Below are 23,999 nucleotides of genomic sequence, written 5' to 3'. Positions count from 1 at the left end.
ATTGATGACATTTGCTGAAGGGTGAGTTCATCTTCAATGAGCCTGAGAGCTGAACTTGAACAAAATATTCTGAAGCATTCATTGCAGTGGGTTAGGATAGAGGAATACATGACTGACTGGTTGCCACAGAGGTCAAGTATTTACATACAGCAGCTGGGGGGGATGTACCATGACCTCATTGCTCCACTTGAGACCTTGTTGAATTCTCACACTTAGAGATAAAGTTCTTAAGACTTAGTATATGTTTTCTTTGGTCTTGAGCCTATTTGAAGTCAGAATTTTCTCCAGCAAGTTACTCATGGGTGTGCAGTTCTGTTGCTCATCATGAACTCAGGCAGAGTCTTAAATCTGTGCCAGTTACACTGAAATTGATTTTTCAGTAAAGACAGGGACTGTGGTATTTCATACACATAGTGGGAAGATTCTGTATATAAAGTGGGGATGTGCTGCCTCTGCAATAGTGTATTTATCTGTTCTTCATTTCTCCGTGGCAAGTGAGAAAATATCCACCATCTGTAGAAAGACTGTATTATCTGAATAGTCGGAATCATTATAGTTGTGAACAGCCAACTTAAATCTTCTCTAAAGTAGGTAGCCTATTTTTTAAAAAACAATCAAAGATTATTTCCCACAAAGGTTTTTCAGATTGCAGTTTAAAAAAAACAAACAGCTCAGGTTCTGACTTAGAGCAAATATGGCCAACTGGTGCCTTGGCTCCTGGTTGCAGCTCAATCAGGCAGTCATCATTCTGATGTGGTAGGATGTTGGCATTCTTCTTCTCAAAGACATCACAATAGGCACTGCACTGGGGGGGGGCAGTGCTGAAGTCAGCTCTAGTGGTAAATTTTATTAGTCTAATTTAGTGCGTTAAAGGAATGTTGTGAAATGGTTGAGGCCCCAGATTTAGGCTTGAGATAAAGGATTGACAACACCTAAGATAAATAGGAATGATTCTATGTATGGATTTTTTTTAATTGCAGCAAAAATAGGATTTGGGGGCTTGACTGTTTCCTCGCAGTTTAAATATATGTCTACAATGGTGAGTGAACAAGAGTCCAAGTACTTCTTGTGCCAGAACTCCTGTCCCATCCATATATAAACCCCAGAAACATGGTTTCAAGGCGTACATGGGGCAAGCACACTTCTCAAGCCATGGCACGACCCTGTTCCCATGCAGTTTGGAGTGTGGACAGAGATAAAGGACATGTTCTTTGTTCTGAGTTCAATAGTCCTCTAGTTCCGTTCTCACAATGCTCTGAACTCTGACTCTGGCCCAAATCTATAATGATCCCTGTCCCCCTGTTCTCACCTTCACAACAGTTTTCCATTTTGTTCTTCTCAACAGTACACGTGAACATGGAACGTGCTCCATGAAAACTGGTCATCTGAGTTTTGATAAATGGGTGGCTGTAGTGTACTATCCTCCATGACTTCTCCCACAGCACCAGGAACTTGTACCAGGAAGTTTTGGGGAGGCTGGCACAAGTGGGCATTCATGGTATTCTGGCCCACTGCCGGGAACAGATAAAGTACTTGAGGATCTGGTACCAGAGGGCAAAAAATGCCAGAAGTCACTCTGGGAGTGGTCCTGCAACATATCCATTCTTCAAGGAAATGGACCAGGTACTCTCCAGGGCTCCCAGTACTGAGCCTGAGGTCACACATGAACACCTCATCAACCCTGCCAGCCTCATTGTCTGATGGGGTGCTGATGAAAGCCAGGGCGTGCAACAGGCTGGATCAGGGAGGAGCAGACCCAGAAGACCTGAAGGAGGGGGCTCCAGAGGATGAGGAGCATGTTATCCTGCACCACTACCTGAGAAGCTAGTTCATCAAGCCCCTCCTAAGGAGCCAGATGTGGACCCCAAGACTCAACAGGAATAGCAACCTGAGGCTGGTGAGTTAAAACCCCCACATCCCTACCAATATCCCTTCCCTCCTTCTCCAGGGCTGCATGCAGGACGCCTTTCCTCCCTCCATCCTCCCTTCCCCCACCACCAATAGTCCCTGACCAAGACTCAATTGTAAATAGATTCCTGGCAGTGTCTGGTCAGATGTACCGACTGGACACTAAAAGTCCAGTCACCGTGAGGGTGGGAGGGAGGAGAAGTGGCATTCTGTTGCCCGGTGCTAAAGTGGCAGCTCCTACAGCAGCACGCATGTACCTCCTCGGCCCCTTTGAGAAGCATGGTTTGCAGGGCTGCAGCAGAGGATAGAGTGTGGGGGCCATGGCAAGCAGGATAAGGGGCTCCCAGTGGGTATGAAACATTCCCTGGGAGGGAAGGAATGCAAGCTGCTCTGCCAGATGGTGCTTCATCAGCCATGTTCTCAGGCAGGTCCAGAATAGGGAGGGCTCGAGCGGGTGGGGAAGATGGCTGCTGGGCAGGCAGCACACAGAGAGGCAGGGAGCTGCCATGCAGGAAGGCTCATCCAAGCTTGCCAGTGGGGCTGCCTGGCAGCTCCCAGTTGATCGCACCGCTCTTCTGACCTGCACTTCCAGGCGGCCTGCTGGAGCTGGAGTTTGCAAGTGTCTTGGAGCTGCTCATGCTGTAGTTGAGGGGTAGAGCAGTGAGTGAAGGGGGGACGGGAGGAGAGAAGCGAGCAGGGGGTGGAGCCTCAAGGGAAGAGTCGGAATAGGGGCGGGGCCTGGGGGAAAGAAGCAGAGCAGGAGGCAAGGCCTCGGGGCGGGGGAGGGGAATAAGAGGAGCAGGGATGGGGCCTCGGGGAAGAAGTGGGACAGGGGTGGTCCAGTTTTCAGACATTAGAAAGTCGCCACCCTAACTGTCACTTCAGCATTTTATTGCATTACCATGAACTACTATAAAGCTTTTGGCAGAAGCTATAGAGCAGAGTATCAATGAACAGCTATATTCCCCTATGGTCTGTGAGTTTGTCAGCCAACAGTTTGACAGTGAGGGAGGGGGTGGAAAGGTCCATTTTGGGGACAGGACATTGGTACAAGATTAATGGTTCTCCAAAGTTACTGCTGTTTTTTACTCCTTTCAAGATCACAAACTTTCACTTAATTAACTCTCCCCCCCACCCCCATTACGAATGGGAGCCATACCGAAAGGGGGCTTGGTTTAGTATCAAGGCAAAAAGGAGCAGGGGAACCTTTGCTTCTCTTAGGAATGAAACAGTGGTCCTCTGTCACAATGCAAATGTTTTCAAGCATTCCCAGGCCCTTTCCTACTTGGAGCCATCCTGCACAAGTCTCGAGCAAGGTAGCAGGTGAGAGAGCTGCTCTGGCCATTGCACAAACACAATGTCGTGTCCCTTTGCAGTGAAGAGGTGAGTGGTTAGTGGTCTTGATCAGAAAATTCATGGAACACAGTACGGTTGCAATGTCATTCTTTCTTTCCCTGTTTTTTGCTCCACTCTTGGCTTGAAGAAGGGGTTGGATTTCTGATGCTACAGGGGCTGGTTTGGGGAGGGGTGGGCATTTGTAGTGGTTCACTTCTCCATGCACGCTCCATCTGAAAGCTTAAAATGTAGCCTCTCCATTCAGATTGCCTCCTAGTCACATAAGCATGTCAGCAAATTGCTAGACCAGCAGAAACTCCAGTTGGTTTGTAAAGTTCAACAGAAGTGCAAATGTGCTTAAACACATAATTCAGAAAACCCCTCCATTCAGTGATATGTAGCACTGTAACAAGTAGCACAAATATCTCTCTGGGACAGATTTCTGGATCTCCATCAAAGGACTGGAAAGCCACCTCCCTTTTCCAGTCTGATATTTCCAAAACTGCTATGTCCTCCAACTGATGCCCAGCTTTAAAAGAAGAAATTGATAACCCTTAAAACAATGCCCAGAAGACTGGCTCATAGGCAATGAAGTTTTAACATTCTTTGGGGAGTGTGGTCCATTTTGTTTTCATTCACAGTTCCTTTTTTTAAAATGTTCAGCATTATACTGCATGTACTAGTTTCAGTCAATGTTAATTTCCTTTACTTATGAGTGGACCATTCATTTGGACTGTGGGGAAAGGATACATTTCCTCCCCTCAATTTGGGCCCCACCAATTGATGCCTTCAGTCATGTAACTCCAGGGGCAGAGAACTGCAAGGTCCTTTCTGTCTCTTCCAGAACCCATCTCCTTCACCTCCCCCCATCCAGGTATCTGTGAATGAAAGTAAGCCAGAGACATGTGGAAAGTGCAGTGTGCACAAAAATAACAGATAACTTTATTAACTTGGGGGGGAAATGGAAAAGGTGGACCAACTTCCTTATGGGTTTGACAACACAGAGAACAGGAAAAACAAAGTGAACTGTTCCATCATACACTGAACAGCTCTAACATGGCCACTTCTGGACCCCCACCCCTACCACCCCAAAACCATGACTGCTTTGAACCATGGGAGAATTCACAATTAAGAGCTGGTAAGCGTCCTTATCCCAGCACACAATCGCAGTGGCCAGAAACCATTTGTAAAATTCCCTCCAAACCCTTCTATCAACTGTTCTCAAGGTCCTTCAGACACTGAATAATCTCCCCAAACTGCAGTCTGGCTAACAGTTGTGGACATTAACCCAAAATGAAAGTGAAATTTAACTGGGAAGACACCCTCTGCAGAACAATCACAAACTAGAAGGTGTTATACATGTGGAAGCACCCTGCCCCAATTACCCATAACGAGTCATTACCTCAGTGACTAGCTAGTGACAGTCAGTGGTAGGGAAACTACACTGCGTGTTGAAACACAAATGAGTGGGAATGTTCCCTGAAGTTTTTACAGCAGCTGCAGGTGTGGTGCTTTGTTTGGGACCAGGCTAAGGTTATCCCCTGTAAACCCGCTGTTTCAAGATATAGGAACAAATTGCATTCTGGATTTCCCTGACCTACTGTGATCCAGCACCAGTATGAACATTTGCTGGATCAGGCTATCTGTAAAGGCTTTGCAAGCCAGTCTTGTCTTGTGCCCACTCTATTTTAAAGTACTCTTCTTTAGTCTCACAAATGTTATGAAAGGTACAGCATGCCACAATAATGTGAACAGTATTAGCGTCCAACTGACTGTGTAGAAATTGCCAATAATCCTTCAGCTGACCAAAGGTGCACTCCATTACCATCCTGCAGCTGCTTACTTTGAAGCTGAATTCCCATTTTGCCAGGTTGTTGATTTTGAGATTGAGTTTCATTAGCCAGGGTAGGAACAGGTATGCACGATCCACCGAATAATGTTTGGCATGGAGATGCTGTACAGAACCATGTAAAGTCCCTTCCTCCCACTTCAAGTACAGTCTTGATTCTCCTCAGCACCCTGACATTATGAATCTTTCATATGTGTCCAACGTTAGTGTTCATAAACCTGCCTTTGTGGTCCACTACGCCTTGAAGAACAAGGGAGTAGTAACCTTTTCTAATGACATATTCCCTTGTGCCTTTTGGTGGGCAAAGTATGGGGATGTGGATGCCATCAATGCTCCCCACCCGTTTTGGACACCTCATTGCCTGGAACACAGCTATAGTTTCTGAAACTTTGGTGCTGACACCCTCCCATAGATAGAGCTTTGCAAACCTGCATCACCACAACCCCACCAGTGGACTTCCTAGCCCTGAAGTGGTTTGTGACTGATCAGATGCTGTCCAGCATTGCCAACTTCCAGAGGGTGATAGCCACCCGCTTCTGCACCAATATGGGTCTCTGGAACTGAGTGTTCTGCTGCTGTAGAGTTGGAGCCACTCCACACAGAGCTCCATGAATGTCTGTTTCCTCAGGGCAGGTCCACACTACCACTAACTTACGTTGCTCGGGGATGGGAAAAAGCTATCCCCTAAGCAATGCAAGTTACAGCGACCTAAGCACTCTCTACACCAGCGCTATGTCAGTGAAAGATGCACTCCTGCTGACATAGCTTCCGTCTCTTGTGGAAGTGGAGTAATTATGATGATGGGACAGAGCTCTCCCATCAGCATAGAGCATCTTCATCAGATACGCTAGAGTGGCTCAGTGGCATTGGTGCCACTGCGCCGATATAGCACTTCTAGTGTAAACTAGCCTTCAATCTGAAGATCTTCAGACTTTGGTTGTCTCCCATATTCCCAAGACAATGTGATCCCACCATGCTATGCTGGTTCTCCTGGTGCAGAAGTATATTTTACAACCTTAATCCTGTTCCCATGGAAGTTAATGGCAAAACTTTGACTGGCTTCAATGGGAGGAGGAGACAGCCCTAAATCATTATCTGGGACATTAATTTAAAATGGGTGAGTTTCCTAACTTCATATCCTGTGTAAGGGTGTACAGCAAGGAAAAAAAGGAAGCAGTGAAGTTGTACAAATATTGGAGACTAATCTCTGCTTCATTTTTTATTCTCATGGGTTTCACTTTGAGTTTCAGGTGCTAACAAAACCCATAAAAAACTAACACCAACCTAATCCATTTCCCCTCAAATTAGAAGGTTCTTTCTGTAGTTAAGGCATTGGACAGGGGTTCATGAGATTGTAAATGAGAGTGATGATAATAACTTTCTTTATCTTTCCTTTTATCTTACTTATCTATTTAAATTGTGAACTCTTCTGGGTGGAACTATATCTTATTATATGTGCGGCAACTAGTAAGAGGTCCCAATTTCGGCTGGGACTCCAAGAATACTCCATCTTTCTCTTATGCCTCTCTGTTCCATGAGGAACACAGGGTCTTAACCACTGCCTTCCATCTTTACTGGACTTCTGCTGCATGCTGTTTCTTCCCATGTCATTTTGATGGCTTTCAGTTCTGCTTCTATTGTGCATTTCTATGTTATCCTTGATCTACCTCATCGCCTCTTGCCTGCAGAGTCCAGTCCAACACCTGTCTTATTGTGTTGTTTGGGTCTTGCCTCCATGTATGTCCTAGCCATTTCCATTTTGTTCCTTAATTACCTGTCCTATCAGTTTCTGTTTCATCCTTCTCCAGATTATTATTTTGTGTTTTTTTTCCTGGCTATCTGATATTGAGGATTTATTTACAGTGACTATTTATGAAAATATGGAGCTTAGATATTAAGGTCAGTGCCATATAGTAAAACTGACTTTACAATGGTGTTAAATATTTGAAGTTTAGTTTGGATTTCGGTTTCTCCAGATTGGCTTTAGAGTTACAAAGGCAGGTCTGGCTTTTGCTATGCTGGCTTTAATGTTTTTGTCTGTTCCATCTCTTATGCTTTACAATGCTGTTAAACTGTATGAAATATCAGACCTCTACTAGGTCAGTCCCAGAAAGTGATATTGGTATTTCTTGTTTTGTATTGATTCTCATAGTTTTAGTTTTCTCCATGTCTAGTTGGCAGCCGGTATCAAGTGGGGTGCCCCAAGGGTCGGTGCTGGGGCCGGTTTTATTCAATATCTTCATTAACGATCTGGAGGATGGTGTGGACTGCACCCTTAGCAAGTTTGCAGATGACACTAAACTGGGAGGAGTGGTTGATACGCTGGAGGGTAGGGATAGGATACAGAGGGACCTAGACAAATTAGAGGATTGGGCCAAAAGAAATATGATGAGGTTCAACAAGGACAAGTGCAGAGTCCTGCACTTAGGACGGAAGAATCCCATGCACTGCTACAGACTAGGGACCGAATGGCTGGGCAGCAGTTCTGCAGAAAAGGACCTAGGGGTTATGGTGGACGAAAAGCTGAATATGAGTCAACAGTGTGCCCTTGTTGCCAAGAAGGCTAATGGCATTTTGGGTTGTATAAGTAGGGGCATTTCCAGCAGATTGAGGGAAGTGATCATTCCCCTCTATTCAGCACTGGTGAGGCCTCATCTGGAGTACTGTGTCCAGTTTTGGGCCCCACACTACAAGAAGGATGTGGATAAATTGGAGAGAGTCCAGCGGAGGGCAACAAAAATGATTAGGGGGCTGGAACACATGACTTATGAGGAGAGGCTGAGGGAACTGGGATTGTTTAGCCTGCAGAAGAGAAGAATGAGGGGGTATTTGATAGCTGCTTTCAACTACCTGAAAGGGGGTTCCAAAGAGGATGGATCTAGACTGTTCTCAGTGGTAGAAGATGACAGAACAAGGAGTAATGGTCTCAAGTTGCAGACGGGGAGGTTTAGGTTGGATATTAGGAAAAACTTTTTCACTAGTAGGGTGGTGAAGAACTGGAATGGGTTACCTAGGGAGGTGGTGGAATCTCCTTCCTTAGAGGTTTTTAAGGTCAGGCTTGACAAAGCCCTGGCTGGGATGATTTAGTTGGGTTTGGTCCTGCTTTGAGCAGGGGGTTGGACTAGATGACCTCCTGAGGTCCCTTCCAACCCTGAGATTCTATGATTCTATGATTCTATGATTTTCAACCCTATTAATTGTGCATAGATCTGGAGATCATTGGTTTTGGCTTGCATATCTCTATGGCTATGAGATAGCAAGCTGATTTCATCAACAAAGTGAGGGTCCTCTAATTGCTCTGTTAAAACCCTGTTTATGCTCCCTGGTTGTTCTGTGGTCTCTCACTTCGTTCAATTCACTACCAGTAAAAAGATCATGAGTGACATAATACATCCCTGTCTGATGCCCATAGTAACCTCAAATGGCTTAGTCAGATCACTGTTATGTATTACTTGACATGTCATATTTTCGTAGCAACTCTGAATGATGTTCACAAATTTTGGAGTGAGTCCATAATAGTGTAGTAAAATGATTCTATCCACCACCTCAAAGGCTTTTTGGAAATCTATAAAATCATATATACCACTGACTGCCATTTGATCAACAGTTGTATGATGATACATAGGGTTACTATTTGATCTACATGTGATTTCTCCTGCTTGAACCCTGCTAGCTTTTGTTGTAACCTTGAATCTATTGCTTTCTTTATTCTGTCTATAATAAAACCTTACATGGATAAACAATTTTTACAATGAAATCTCCTTTGTTTGACAGCTTCACTCTATGACAGTCTTTCCACTCATTTGATACTTTTTCTTCTTCTTCCATATCTTTAGTAAGGGACCTATCAAAATGTCTACTTCATTCTTCAAGTCTATCTTAAGGCCCTCAGTTGGAATGTTATCTGGATTTGGTGCCTTTTGACTTTTTAACTGATTGACTGCCATCTCTACTTCTACTCTGGGGATAGGTGTTAGCTCGAGGTCCAGATCTTCCGTTTCCGCTATATCTAGGAAATTGGACATTGGCTCACCATTCAGTAATTAACTCAAGTGTATTAGTCACACAGTCCATAAATGTAATTGTTCTGATATCTTCATTGTTAAGTTGTCCATTGTTGTCTTGCACTGTTTTGTTTTTCTTCCTGACAACCGTTTAATGATGTTGTATAGTGTCTTGATGCCATTTTGTACTGCAGTGGTCTGTGCATCTCTTGCAATTTTGTCTATAATGTCTAATTTGTCTTTCCTAGCCTCTTTTTGACCTCGTTGTTCTTTACAGCATATTTCTCCTGGAGTCATTGTATCTGTGTTCTTTTTCTTACTTGATTTACTCTGTTTAATTTTGTCTTTCTTCTATTTTCTGCTGGGTATTCTCAGATAAATATTTGTTGTGATGTTTCTTCCTGAATCTCAGCATCTTTTCTCAAGTTTTAGTGTAAGTCTTATTGACCAATAGAGGAAAGTTGTCAGGATCAGGACATATGGTTATTTTACCATAGCAACATGTAGGGTGTTATTCTCACAGCCCAGTATTGGAATGCACCAAGGAAGAGGACAAGACATCTGATATCTACCCTAGTATAAACCTAGGAGGTGCCTTCATGACCCTGGGTATTTGGAATGCATTTGTTTAGAACAAAGAGATAAGGGGTACACCAAGATACCAGAAAAACAAGGTAGAAAGCTGATTGGTTAAATGTAGTTCAGATGACATATACACTGCCTTGTACTTGTAAACAAGTTGGGTATAAAAAGATGGCTTTAGGAGCATAACTCTGAGAGCACACCTTTTACATAAGGAGAATGTAATAACATGGCAGGAGATGGCTTCGCAGAGACTGGTATTGTATAGAACATTTTTCCTGGGCTATATGATTATTGGCTCATAGCAATAAACATGGCTGACATTGATTATTTGGTCTCATGAGTATATTCCATAATGAACCAAAGTGTGGTCAAGCAATTGACTATACAATTTATTAACGTTCTCCTTTACCCATTCCCATTTGACTTCTGCTGGTCTATTATCTTCATCTTCAAGCACCTGGTATCTATTTGCTAGCACAATTCTAAAACTCCTGTTGTGTTTTCATCTGTTTTAGTATGATGATGTTATAACATGGGCATCTCTGTTATTCAGATTTATTCTTTGTTCTTATTTTTATTTTCATTTTAGCTATTACTAGTGTGTGATCAGTTCTCACTTCTGCCCTGTTCCTGCTATACATCTCTGCTAAACTTCTTCTCCATTTGTGCCCAATTGTTAGATGGTCAGTTTGGTTCCCTGTTTTGTGATCTGGTGACCTTCAAGTTATCCTATGAATAGTACAGTGAGGGAAGTTAGTTCCTCCAATGACCAGGGCATATATGCCACAAAAATCAACAAACATTTCACATTTTTTGTTCATTTCACTGAATCTTTGTTTCCCCGTTATTATTTTCCTGCCAGCATTGTTGCTCCCTACTTTAGCATTCATATCCCCAATTACTAGTAGGACATTTTGGTATCTTGTCTATTATGTTCTCTAACTGCATGTAAATGTTTTCTTTTTCCTCTTGGCTAGCTTGATTTGTTGTAGCATTGCATTGAATAATGGACACTTTCTAGAACTTGGGTGTAAATTGTACTGTTAGAGTCCTTTATGAAACTAGTGTCCATTCTATCGGGCTTTTGGTTGCCCTTTTTGGTAGTATCAGACACATGCCATGCCTGTGTATCCTAGGCATTTGATAGCCCAGAATATTGAAGGATATATTCAGTTGACAACGTTATTTGTCCTGATGTTACCAATCTCACTTACACCTAGTATATCTAGTTTATATCTGTCTATTTTATATCAGAAAGAGGAAGCCTGCCAAAAAATCAGTGGGGCTACTGGATGGAACATCCAAAGAAGACAAGGCCATTGCAGAAAAGTTAAATGAAGTCTTTGCATCAGTCTTCACTGCGGAGGATGTGAGGGAGATTCCCACACCTGAGTCATTCTTTTTAGGTAACAAATCAGAGGCTCTGTCCTAAATTGAAGTGTCAATAGAGGATGGTTTGGAACAAATTGGTAAATTAAATAGGAGTCATCAAGACCACATGATATTCACCTGAATGTTCTGAAGCAACTCAGATATTAAATTGCAGAACTACTAATGGTATCTAACCTCAAGCTTAAATCAGTCTCTGTACCAGAAGGCTAGCAGATAGCTAATGTAGCATCATTTTTTAAAAAGCTCCAGAGATGATCCTGGAAATTAGAAGCCAGTAAGCCTAACATCAGTACCAGAGCAATTGGTTTAAACTATAGTAAACAACAGAATTACCAGACACATAGATAAATATGATATGTTGGGGAAGACTCAACACAGCTTTTGTAAAGGGAAAGCATGCCTCATCGATGTATTAGAATTCTTTGAGGGGGTCAATAAACATGTGGTAACAGATAATCCAGTAGATATAGTGGACTTTCAGAAAGCTTTTGACAAGATCACTCATGAAAGGCTCTTCAGCAAAGTAAGCAGACATGATATAAAAGAGGGAAGGTCCTCTCATGGATCAGTAACTGGTTAAAAGATAGGAAACAAAGGGTAGAAATAAATGGTCAGTTTTCATGGTGGAGAGAGGTAAATAGTGGGGTTCCCTAAGGATCTGTACTGGGACCAGTGTAGTTCAGTATATTCATAAATGATCTGGAAAAGGGGTAAACAGTGAGGTGGCAAAGTTTGCAGATGATTCAAAATTACTCAAGATTAATTACTTAAGTTCAAAGCAAACTGCAAAGGGATCTTCCAAAACTGGGTGACTGGGCAACAAAATGGCATATGACATTCAGTGTTGATATATGAAAAGTAATGCACATTGGAAAACATAATCCCAACTATACATATAAAATTATGGGTTCTAAATTAGCTGTTACCACTCAAGAAAGAGATTCTGGAGACATCCTGGATAGTTCTTTGCAACATCCCCTCAATGTGCAGCAGCAGCAAAAAAAATACTAACAGTGTTAGGAACCATTAGGAAAGGGATAGATAACAGACAAAATATCATAATGCCACTATATAAATCCATGCTACAGCTACATCTTGAATACTGCGTGCAGTTCTGGTTGACCCATCTCAAAAGAGATATATTAGAATTGGAAAAAAGACAGAGAAGGGCAAGAAAATGATTAGTGGTGTGGAAAGGCTTCCATTTGAGAAGAGACTAAAAAGACTGGGACTGTTCAGCTCAGAAAAGAGATGACTAAAGGGGATATGATAGATGTCTCTAAAATCATGAGTGGTGTGGAGAAAAAATTATTATTTACCCTATCACATAACACAGGAACCAGGGGTCACACAATGAAATTTATAGATAGCAAGTTTAAAATAAACATAAAGGAGTACTTCTTCACACAATGCACAGTCAACCGGGATTCAAAAAAGAATTAGATAAGTTAATGGAGGATAGCTCCATCAATGGCTATTAGCCAAGATGGTCACGGATGCAATCCTATGCTTTGGGTGACCCTAAGCATCTGACTGCCAGAAGCTGGGACTGGACAACAGAGGATGGATCACTCAATACATTGCCCTGTTCTGTTCATTCCCTTTGAAGAATCTGGCACCAGCTCTTGGCACAAGATGGGATATTATGCTAGATCTACCATAGGTCATAATAGGTTATAACATCCTTATTTCTGTTATTACTTGGACAGTTTTACCAGGCTTACGTAATTTCTGCACACTCCATGTACCAATTTTGGTAATGGATTTAGGAAAGAGCCAATTCATCAGCAGAGTAACTTCCTTGCAGGTTTGGTCACTTTTCATCATCATCGCTCATCTAGGTCTATTTGAATAGATTTGAGTTGGATTGAGTGTTTTGAATAGAGCAGTATTGCAGGTTTGTGTAACAACTTTGTTATTTACAGGAGCAGCTTCTTAGCCCCCATCCCTACCCACTACCAAGGTGGACTGCCTCTAGTATGGAACCTACCCTTCAACTTGTCTGGCATAGGTGACCCTACTAGAAGTTATGGTCCCACAAGCCTTCCTGCCACATCAAGGCTTAATCCATGGGGACGGCCAAGGACACTACTGAAAATTAAATAATAATAATATCATGTGAAACCACTGGTTTGCATGCCTTTTTTTTAACATGAAACTATAAATTTGACCTTTTTTTCACTTGACATCAGGTTGGACTCAGGTTCACTTGAGGGATTGGTTATCTGGCCTGAGAGATGAGATTTCAGTGTAGCCTGAAACCAGGCAATTTGGGAATGTGTAGTGAGGAGGTGTAGCCTCCCTCAGAAATAGACCAGGAGGGATCACAACCTGCCTCTTGGGCTGCAAAGCCAGGAAAGCCAGGCCCACCCGCCCCTCCAGAAGCTGAGGGGTGGAACAGGAAGTGGAAGTATAAAAGACAGGCCCTGCAGCTCATTTGGGCAAGGGAGACAGACACCTCTCCCCCCTCTGCTGGAGCCGGACATGGAGGAGGACCACTGCTGCCATGGGGACTGGCCAGAGCTTCCGGGGCTGCCACCTGACCAAGATGCAGACGAACTGTTGGAGCTGTTACTGACCACTGACCCCGGGAGATGGAAGATATCCACAGCATGCAAGGAAACTAGACTACCATCTGGTTGAGTGTTGGCCTAAGACTAGGTCTATGTGTGGTGGAGGGATCCCCACTGACCCAGTGGCAGACTACTTTACCACTGTTAGAGCCCTGGGCTGGGACCGGTGGAGTCAGGTGGGCACAGATTTCACTACCCCATACCATCCCACCCCTGGTGTGGCAGCCTCCCCACCTTAGGCCAGGAGGCCTGTGGTGGTCCACTGTCTGCTGAGCTAGGAGGCTAGACTGTTTGGTGCTCACCCCTGCCTGAGCCCCTAAACTGCCTTACCGCTCTGCCCTGACTGCAGTCCAGAGCCCCCTATCTATTTGCTGCCCTGCCCTGATGTAGGGTCCAGGCTTATAGATCTTGTAGTTCTGCCCTGACCATAGGCCAGAGCCCCTAACACTTTGCTGCCTCACCCTTACTGAGCGCTGGGGCTCATAGACACTGTTGCTCTGCCCCGACTGTAAGCCAGAGCCCTGACTGTGGGTGCTCCACCTGGGTCAAGTGGCCTGAGCTTTATAGACTGCTAATTCCCCTCCTCCCCCAATTGTTTGCAGTGCTAAGGGCATGATTGCAAGGACTATGGCCTCCCTTACAGATAGACCAGGAGGGATGGCCACGCTTGCTTACAGCATGTTTTCAGATTTTATTGCAAACATTTTGCAGAGCTCTAGCTTCCACACAAGGATGATCTTGGCATGGTAAAATCCCTGCAATGAGGGAGTGTTCATTGAATTGATTAGCTGCTTAGACTTTGTTCCTCATTGCCTATATTTATACCCTTAATCTATTTTATGTGTTAATATATTTTAAAACTGTGTGCTAAAGGGCTCTTTAACTGAGCAAAGAAAGACATATCAAGAACAATAACTAGAAGCTGAAGCCAGACAAATTCAAATTAGCAATAGGTGTTTATTTCTAACAGTGTAGGTGATTCACCATTGTAACAAATTATCAAGGGAAGTGATGATTTTCCAACTCTTGATGGTCTTCAAATAAGATTGGATGGCTTTTTGGAAGATATGCTTTAGTTGAAACACGAGTTATGCTTTAGTCAGACACGAGTTATTGGTCTCAATACTGGGGGGTAATGGTGACATTTAATGGCTTGTGCCATACAGGAGGTCAGACTAGATGATCTAATAGGCCTTGAGCTCTATGATCATATCAAGAATGTATTATATATTCACTTTGTCCCTGGTTCTGCTAGGAAACTCCTTGTCTGCCTTATTCATTTCAGATTTTACTTTTGTGGTAACAGGATTACTTTTGTCAAAGGGGAAGGGCAGAAGAAGTTAAGAAATGTGAGTTTCTGAGCTTCAGACGTCTTAGCGGTAAAGTGCGGGGGGGGGGCACAGAAGAGAGAGAATAGATGCTAATAAATTTGACCCTATCAGCCTCAGATTTACAGAAAAGAAGAAATTAGGAGTAATTAAGTGTTACGCTGTTTTTGTTTCTTAATCTTGGGAGCAGCCATTAGCCGGCATTTTTATTAAATGAAATGAAAACAAGGAGTGAAATAGGACGCTGAGAATAACCAACAAGCTTCCGCTCTCATTCAAGTTTAATAATGATACCTTTCTTTCTTCTCTGTGGTGTTGTCTTTCTCCTTTTTTTGAGTGTATGAAGGAGCCTAGGACAGAGAGCTAGCATCAATGTGATACCATGTTACACTAATATTGTTTAGCCCAGAATGTATGATGAATGGATTCTCCTATTGATGCTGTCAACTAGATTCCTCATAAATATTTCCTCTTTGGGACACTACCCTATACAAAGACTTTAGGTAATTAACAGATTAATAAAGAGAGAGGGGGAAAGTAATTTTGGTCATGTCATGTATGTTTAGTAAAACAGTTTTTCCAGGAAACAGTCTTTAAACTGTTAGTTGCCTTTTCCTTTTGCACCTATCATGAGATATATATCTTAATTTCAAGGATATAGCTTCCTATTCTCAACAGGGAAAGGAGGCGGTGGGAGGGAAAGATGGATTCATATCAGACAGCGGAAAAACAATCATATTTTTCCTTGAAGCCCTGAACTCCAGATATGCCCTCCCTAGCCAGCTGTATATAGAAAATATAGCTGCAAATGACCACCCTAGCTTTGTCAAATCTGCTTTAGGGTTTTGCCTTTTTATTGCTATTTGTAGGCTTTCCTTTTCAATATACTTTGACAGATGTAAATCGGATTATATAGGAAGTTGGCAAAAAAAAAGAATTACAGTAAAACAGAAGAATCTCCTATGCTTTACTGAAATTTTCATCAACACCCTTTCTCTGACTTTGTATACATCACACTTACAGTTTGCTCTTCATTGGCTGCCTGAATATATTAGTTGTTACAAAGAAAGAGCCTAAATTTAATTTTTAGCGTAAAATTCATACTATCAAATCAATGGAAATCTCATATTCTACCATCTCAGTAACCAAAGAAGTGGTTGAAATAGATAGTGACACTGATCTCTTCCTCTCTGTTAACTAAGTCATATAAAAAGTAATTTTTTTCTTATATGTGGTTGTCAGAGCCAAACCTGCACTCATATGGGCGGCTGAAAGGTAGACTGAGAAAGACGGGGAAAAGATATCGGACATTAAAAGTCAGAAAATGCCAATTTTAAATCCAGCTTTACAAAACAAAAATTGTTCCACATGCTGTGAATCTGGTGGAATTGACAATTACACTTTTTCACAAAAATATTGAAAAGTTTTTCATCTTTTGTGTGAGTCATGGAATTTGATTTAGGTACAAGAACACAAAAGTTATTAGGACCAAAAAAAATCAAATTCCAAGTTTCAGTAAAATTTGGTTTTAATGAGAACATAAAATAAACCAGTAATTGCCAGTGGATCTCTGGGACAAGAGAACATGCAGCTGCAGGATAAACAGGTTGGTTGTTAGAAGGGTAGTAGAAGGACATCTACAGAGCAATCAAGCTGCAGGTCCACTAAAAGCAAGTGAACTAAGTTAGAGGAGCATACTGCCACATCTTTTGATGCCACTATGCTATTCCCCCATTGCCTGTTTAAAAAAAAGTAGTCTCATAAAAATGGTAGAGGTTAAGTGCTTCTGAATGACTGTTTGCACCTTATGTCAACTTCCCCCCTCTTCTCAAAACACCCCCTGAAAGTCAGCATCTGATGTGTGAACCTTCTTCAGCCTTGACATGCTAGATATATCAGAGACAATTTGATGTATTTGCAATAAAAAGGAAACTGCAGCAAGCTTGGAACCAGTGAAATTTACTGTTGTGAAAATGATGGCATTTGATCCTGTGCAAATCTCTAGCCCCTGCCCCTATCACCCAGTATGGCAGAAAAACACTTGTTATCTAAAGTTTATGGAGGCTTTGGAAAGCATCGGTAGCATCTGTGTGCTGTAGTACCAGGCAGACCACTCTTTGTGAGACACCCCCACTGGCTAAGCAGCAAACCCCAATACATCTAAAATACAGAAAAGTTAGAACATTGGAGTGGTGCTGGATGAACATAAAATCTATTAGAGGCAAAAAATATATTTTTTTATGTTTTTTCTCCCTGGGCATTAAGATTAAAAGTGGGGGAAAGTGATTAAAAATTTGGGTAAAAACACAAACACCTTCGTTTTGGGGCAGGATGAATGTAATCAATGAACAAAATAAAGACCTTTGAAAAATACCTCTCTTTAAGTGAAATGTCCAGTAGTATTGTAAGCCTAAGTGGGACTCAGATCCAACCCAACTAAATCCCAGGAACAAGTAAAGTGCTCCCGTGCTCCTGGCTCCTTTCACTCCCAATGTCAAATCCCAACACTTTCTGGTGTTGCATTCCTCACTATTCCAATATAGCCACACATTGTGGGTCCATGAATCCTGCCTTAATGCTCCCCATAGGGGCAAAGCTATTCCAAGAGTAAAAGGAACAAGCAAGTTGGTGCCAAGAACTAGGGCCAGATTCTGCCATACTCATTCAAGCTGACTAGCACCTTAGGCAGTGGAACTATTGCAGATTAAGATGCTACTCAACATGAATAAGAAGGGTAGAATCCTAACTTACACTAACAGTGAAGTCCCACACATCTATCATCTTGGACTGACCACAGAACAAAAAAAGCTAAGCTAATAATGAATAACCATTTCAGTGAAATGCACTTTACTTTCTTTTCACGAATTCCCCATGAGCAGACTGAGCTTTTCATTGAACTAATCGCAAAGGTTCGAAATTATTCAATGAACAATTTCTGCAAATAATTTTTGGTAGCTTGCGTTAGAGGAGTTCATTGTGAGTCTTTGAAATTCAAGCTGTTTTCATGGGATACATTGGTTAAAAGACAGGTCTCCATTCTCGGACTGGATAAGTGGGCCTCAGAGGCTTTGACTTTCAGGCAACTACTTACATCCTTAAAGGTATGTACATGCTTAAGCAATTTTCTGAATGGGTGCTTTAGTCAAGTTTCTAGTCCAAAATGTTCACAGTTAGACTAATCCAAAATCTGACTGCATTAAGGGCACCCCCATGTTTGTGAACTAAAGCCAAGCGGGAGGAGGAAATTAAAAAACAAAAGTCAAAGCAGATCTTCCTAGCATCTGAGAGGAGTGTAGAGCAGAGTCTTCCAATCAACAGGCAGATCTAATTTACTTATTCAGTACTTAGATACTATAGTGATGAACCCTCAAGCAAACCTTAGATATTGTGACATCTTACTCGGATAGTCCCCGTTTTACCCCTCTCAGCCTCAGCAAGTGAGAACGTTGCTGCTGCTAAGCTGTGTGGCAGCTCCCTGACATACCAGATTGTCTGCCTTGCCAGCAAACTCTTCAGGAATGTCAGTCCAAATCTTGCATTGCAGGTAACAATCAGTGAGCCCAATTAGCTCCAGAGATGTCTCTCTGTAGGGTCCAATCCCTCTCGTGGACACTCACAGATGTTGCTAAATTCGCTGCCTCCAAAGAGACAGAATGCATACCAATCTGTTTGGCTAGCTGAGGACTTATCCCTCAATTTAATACACAGCACTGAGATGGTTTTGTAATAAAACAAGAATAAGTTCATTAACAAATAACAGAAATTGAAGTAATAGTAAGCAAGAATAAAAGAGACAGGTATGGTTACAAACAAAACAAAACACATTGTCTAGTGACTAAAACTTAATTAAAACCTGTGTCTAAGCAGGTTTCTCACTTACATTAAGTCTCCAGCAATTCTTGTCTTCCAGGCCAAAAGGATCCAGCTTTCATAAGTTCAGTGAGTGTTGTACTCTATCATCCATGAAGAAAAGGATAACTCAGATGTCTCTTCTCCCACCCATATGACCCAAAGTCTCTTGCCTCTGTTTCAAGAACCAGGAAGGTTTCCTGGGGTACAGATTCTGTCTTCTGGTGTGATCATTAAGCAGTTTTCTCTCCCACTTGTTAGCTTTGTTTAACTTATTGTAACAGAGTGGCACTCACCTGTCGCAAGCACCCCCTGGTCAACTGTGTGTTTGCACTCTCTCTAATTGTGGTAGGTCTTCCGTGAAGCAGCCCTTCAGCTATGTCCCACACAATCAGTATGTGAAACACAAACAAACCCCTTCTGGGGTAAACAATCCAACAGGGACCTATTCCAGTACCCCTCCATTAGTCTGTCTTCCCAAAGCCCTCCCTGTACTCAGTCCTTATTCAGTTCCACAGCCCCTTCTGGGCTAGGCTTCAAATAGTCCCTAGACCCTGGTGTGGGGCCCTGTCCCCATGACTTCCTCCCTGGAGATTCTTCGCTCTTTCTGGCCCCAGCTCTCCAGCTGGGCCAGTAACAGTTCAGTTCTCCTTCCAGGGGTGTATCACAGTTTAATATTTAGGCCACTTCCCTGGTGACTAATGCGGGGGACCTGGACCTGCCCCGTACTCCAGATCTCAGCCAAGAAACCCTACAAATAGCAACCACTCACTGCGTCCCTTTAACAAAACTGCATTTCTGTTCCTTGGGCCCCAGCACATCCTCAAATGCTTCACCCTTACAGTAGAGCAGAAGTCTTGTACTCAGTCCCAGTCAAGTGCTCCTTCTTGCTCCCCTAGTCACTGTCTTTTCTCGGACAGAGCAGTTCTGCTGCTCTTTCAGCCAGCCAGGAACACCACTCTTGCTCCTCTGGCCTTAGGCAGCAACTGACTGTCTCTAGCTCTACAGCTCCTTTTATATGACCCTGTATCCTATCTGATTGGCTGCTCCCTGCAACCTCTGTGATCAGCTGCTTCCCCCCGCAGCTACTGTAGGCATTCTGGAGGACATTTATACTGCTCCTTTCTGGGGAAGGGTGTTTTGGGACCCTGCAGCTTTCAGCAGGGGCTCTGGTACACCTCATCACACTATATGTAAATGTACTTCCACTGGTCTTGGCCAGTGAACAAGAGTCAGACATTCCTTTTTCTAGAGCAGGCAGAGGATTATGTGCTGCTTCCCAAACATAGCTTAAAAACATATTTCCAGCATATTCCTTTAACTCTTTGTATGCAATCTATACATACCTCATGTAGTGATTTTGGGGGGGGGGGGCGGGGTTCAGCAGGTCACCAGTTTACACAGACAACTTGGGCAAGATAATATCTTTTATTGGGCCTTTTTCTGTTTGGTGAGAGAGACAAGCTTTTGCGCTTACACAGAACTTTTCTTCAGGTCTCAGAAAGGTACTTAAGAGTGTCACAACTAAATACAAGGTGGAACAGATTGTTTAGCATAAGTACTAAATACATATTTCAAGGGATCGTACAAGATGCAGTCGCCCAATAACATCTCTCCAGTCATAGGGGGAAAGGAAAAAAGCTGGTTAGTTGTGTCATGGAATGATGTAAGAAGCCATAAATCCAGTGTCTCTATTCAGTCAGTGATTTTTAGTGTTTAGCAAAGTTATGATTTGAAGCTTCCAGGATCATCAGTGTTGTGCAGGTTTCCTTTGAGGATGAAGACTGAGAGGTCAGATAGAGTGATCACTTTCTAAAAAATCTTCACCCATAAGTGACAGGGTGTTTTTGTCTTTTATCGTTTTGCTCTGTGAGTTCATTTGCGATCATGGTGATTGTCTGGTTTCACCCACATAGTTGTTATGCGGCATGTTGTGATTGACAGGCATGTGAAGAACCCATAGATGTTGAAAGATGTGTTCTGGGGGATGTTGATCTTTGTATCAGTGGAGATATGTCTGCAGGTTTGCATCTGTTGTTCCGGCAGGGTCTGGTGCCACTTTGAGTTGGTGTGTCCTAGTCTGTGCAGAGCTTGCTTCTGATGATCAGCTTGGTGAGGTTGGGGGGGTTATTTGAAGGCCAGAAGTGGGAGTTCAGGAAAGATTTCTTTCAGGATGTGGTCCCCATAGAGTACAGGTTGTAGTTGTTTGATTATACCTCATATGGATTCCAGTGTGGGATGGTAGATGACAGCTCTTTCTGTGAAGTCGGAGGGGATTTTATTTCTGTATTAAAGAAGGTTCCTTTGGGCTATTTGGATGGCCCAGTCCATGACAAGATCTACTTCTCTGGTGGAGTGTCCTTATTTGGTGAAGGCTGTTTTAAGGTACATATCCCGGACTTTCTCTTCAGACTATATTCTATGGTAGCTGAATGCCTGGCTGTAAATAACAGATTTGTTGGTGTGTTTTGGATGGTTACTGCATATGTGAAGATAGGTGTGGTGATCCGTGGTTTTTTTGGATATAGTTGTCTAGGGTTCCATTGCTTAAGCTGATTGTGATGTCCAGTAAGTGGATACTAGTGTGGGAGTGTACAAGAGAGAATGTAATGGTTGTGGTTGTTGAAATTGTGGTGGAAATTTATATGGGAGTTAAGTTTGTCTGCCCAGAGGATGAAAATATCATCAGTGTATCGCAGATATATAATTGGTTTCATGGTACATTTGTCCAGAAATTCTTCTTTAAGGTGGCTCATTAAGAGGTTGGCATATTGGATAGCCATCCTAAAACCCAGGACATTTCCCATGGTTTGACAAAGTGTTTGTTGTTGAATATAAAATTGTTATGGGTGAGGATGAAATGGATCGGTTTGAGGTTGTATTGCGGTAGATATCTGAATTTGTCCATTGTCTTGTAAATATTTGAGGCAGGCAGTGATACCGTTGTTGTGGGGGATGTTGGTGTAAAGGGAGGTGACGTCCTTGGTGGCAAGGAGGGTAATATGAGGGAGGTTGATAGTTTTGTATAGCTTGTGGAGAAAGTCAGTTGTGTCCCCAGAGAGCTGGCCCTTTGTATGGTGAGTGGTTTGAGGATGGTTTCCTTCAGTAAGAGTGCTGTAGCCATATATGATGGATCTGCCTGGGTTCTCTTTTTTGTGTATCTTGGGAAGCATGTAGAAGGTCCAGGTTTGGGGGCAATTAGGTTGTAGAATTTCTCTTGGAGTTGTATGGGGAAGGATTTGATGATAACCTTAAATTACTGGTAAATGGTGATGTGTAAGGGGAAATCTTTTGAAGCACTTGGAGGAGAGGAAGGTGATCAGGAACAGTCAACATGGATTCACCAAGGGCAAATCATGCCTGACCAACTTGATTGCCTTCTATGATGAGATAACTGCCTCTGTGGATATGGGGAAAGTGGTGGATGAGATATACCTTAACTTTAGCAAAGCTTTTTATACTATCTCCCACATTATTCTTGCCAGCAAGTTAAAGAAGTATGGATTGGATTAATGGACTATAAAGTGGATAGAAAGCTGGCTAGATCATTGGGCTCAATGGGTAGTGATCAATGGCTTGATGTCTAGTTGGCAGACAGTATCAAGCTGAGTGCCCCAAGGGTCAGTCCTCGGGCCAGTTTTGTTCAACATCTTCATTAATGATCTGGATGAAGGGATGGATTGCACCCTTAGCAAGTTCGTGGATGACACTAAGCTGGGGGGAGAGGTAGATAAACTGGAGGGTAGGGATAGGGTCCAGAGTGACCTAGACAAATTGGAGGATTGGTCCAAAAGAAATCTGATGAGGTTCAGCAAGGACAAGTGCAGAGTTCTGCACTTAGGACAGAAGAATCCCATGCACTGCTTCAGGCTGGGGACCAGCTTGCTAAGCGGCAGTTCTTCAGAAGAGGACCTGGGGATTACAGTGGATGAGAAGCTGGATATGAATTAACAGTGGCTAATGGCGTATTGGGCTGGATTAGTAGGAGCATTGCCAGCAGATCTAGGGAAGTGATTACTCCCCTGTATTTAGCACTGGTGAGGCCACATCTGGAGTATTGTGTTTAGTTTTGGGCCTCCCACTACAGAAAGGATGTGGACAAATTGGAGCGAGTCCAGTGGAGGGCAGCGAAAATGATTAGGGGGCAGGAGCACATGACTTATGAGGAGATGCTGAAGGAACTGGGCTTATTTAGTCTGCAGAAGAGAAGAGTGAGGGGGGTATTTGATAGCAGCCTTCAACTACCTGAAGAGGGGGTTCCAAAGAGGATGGAGTCAGGCTGTTCTCAGTGGTGGCAGATGACACAACAAGGAGCAATGGTCTCAAGTTGCAGTGGGGGAGGTCTAGGTTGGATATTAGGAAAAAAACTTTCTCTAGGAGGGTGGTGAAGCACTGGAATGGGTTACCTATGGATGTGGTGGAATCTCCATCCATAGAGGTTTTTAAGGCCCGGCTTAACAAAGCCCTGGTTGGGATGATTTAGTAGGGGTTGGTTCTGCTTTGAGCAAGGGATTGGACTAGATGATCTCCTGTGGTCTCTTCCAAACCTAGTCTTCTATGGTTCTATGATCTTGAGTTCTTTATGGTAGGAGGTGTCAGAGTTTTCGATTGGCCTCGTTAACATAGTTATCATGGTTGAGGACTATGATGGCACCCCCTTTGCCTGCTGGTTTGATCCCTATTTGGTGGTTGGATTTCAGGGACTATATAGCTGTCCTCTTGGTGGTGGAGAGGTTGTGGTGGATGTGATATTTGTTAAGGATTTCACTGTCCATTTTTTCCCTAAAGCAATCAATATAATGATCAACAGTGTGCTTTCAGTCTCTGTGGGGTATCCAAGTCGGATGATTCTTTTTTCTTATGACTGTTGGTAAGAACGTGGTAATTGTGGGTTTACATGTGATACTTTATGACACTTTACATGACACCTGTGAGATATATATTATGACAACAGTATGTTAGGCAATGACTGTGTCAGGCCTGATGTGAGTTATAGTATGAGGAGATATAAAGCAAAATTACTGTGTTGTTATTGGAATTGGAGAAATAGGGTCAAGTTTTAGGAGGGTCAAAGACTGGTGTGAGACTAGAGGCTCAGAAATTCATGTCTTATTCTTGGGTATTGCTTGGAGATAAACAGGATGTGACACTAGCTTCTCAGTGAGCCTGTTTCTTC

At 42.9% G+C, this 23,999-nt stretch overlaps 1 long non-coding RNA gene across 2 annotated transcripts in view; it reads left to right on the top strand.

Moving 5' to 3' along the window:
- Positions 1–1,433: 1,433 nt before the first annotated feature.
- Positions 1,434–23,999, top strand: part of LOC120398829 — a 76,442-nt gene continuing 53,876 nt past the window's right edge. For both annotated transcript variants that reach the window (XR_005594731.1, XR_005594730.1), the window contains exon 1: positions 1,434–1,897. This is a non-coding gene — a long non-coding RNA (uncharacterized LOC120398829). The remainder of the gene's footprint in view (positions 1,898–23,999) is intronic.

This window comes from Mauremys reevesii, linkage group 2 (assembly GCF_016161935.1).
Source record: "Mauremys reevesii isolate NIE-2019 linkage group 2, ASM1616193v1, whole genome shotgun sequence".
NCBI classification, from domain to species: Eukaryota; Metazoa; Chordata; order Testudines; family Geoemydidae; genus Mauremys; species Mauremys reevesii.
This window is presented reverse-complemented; position numbering and strand designations above follow the sequence as displayed.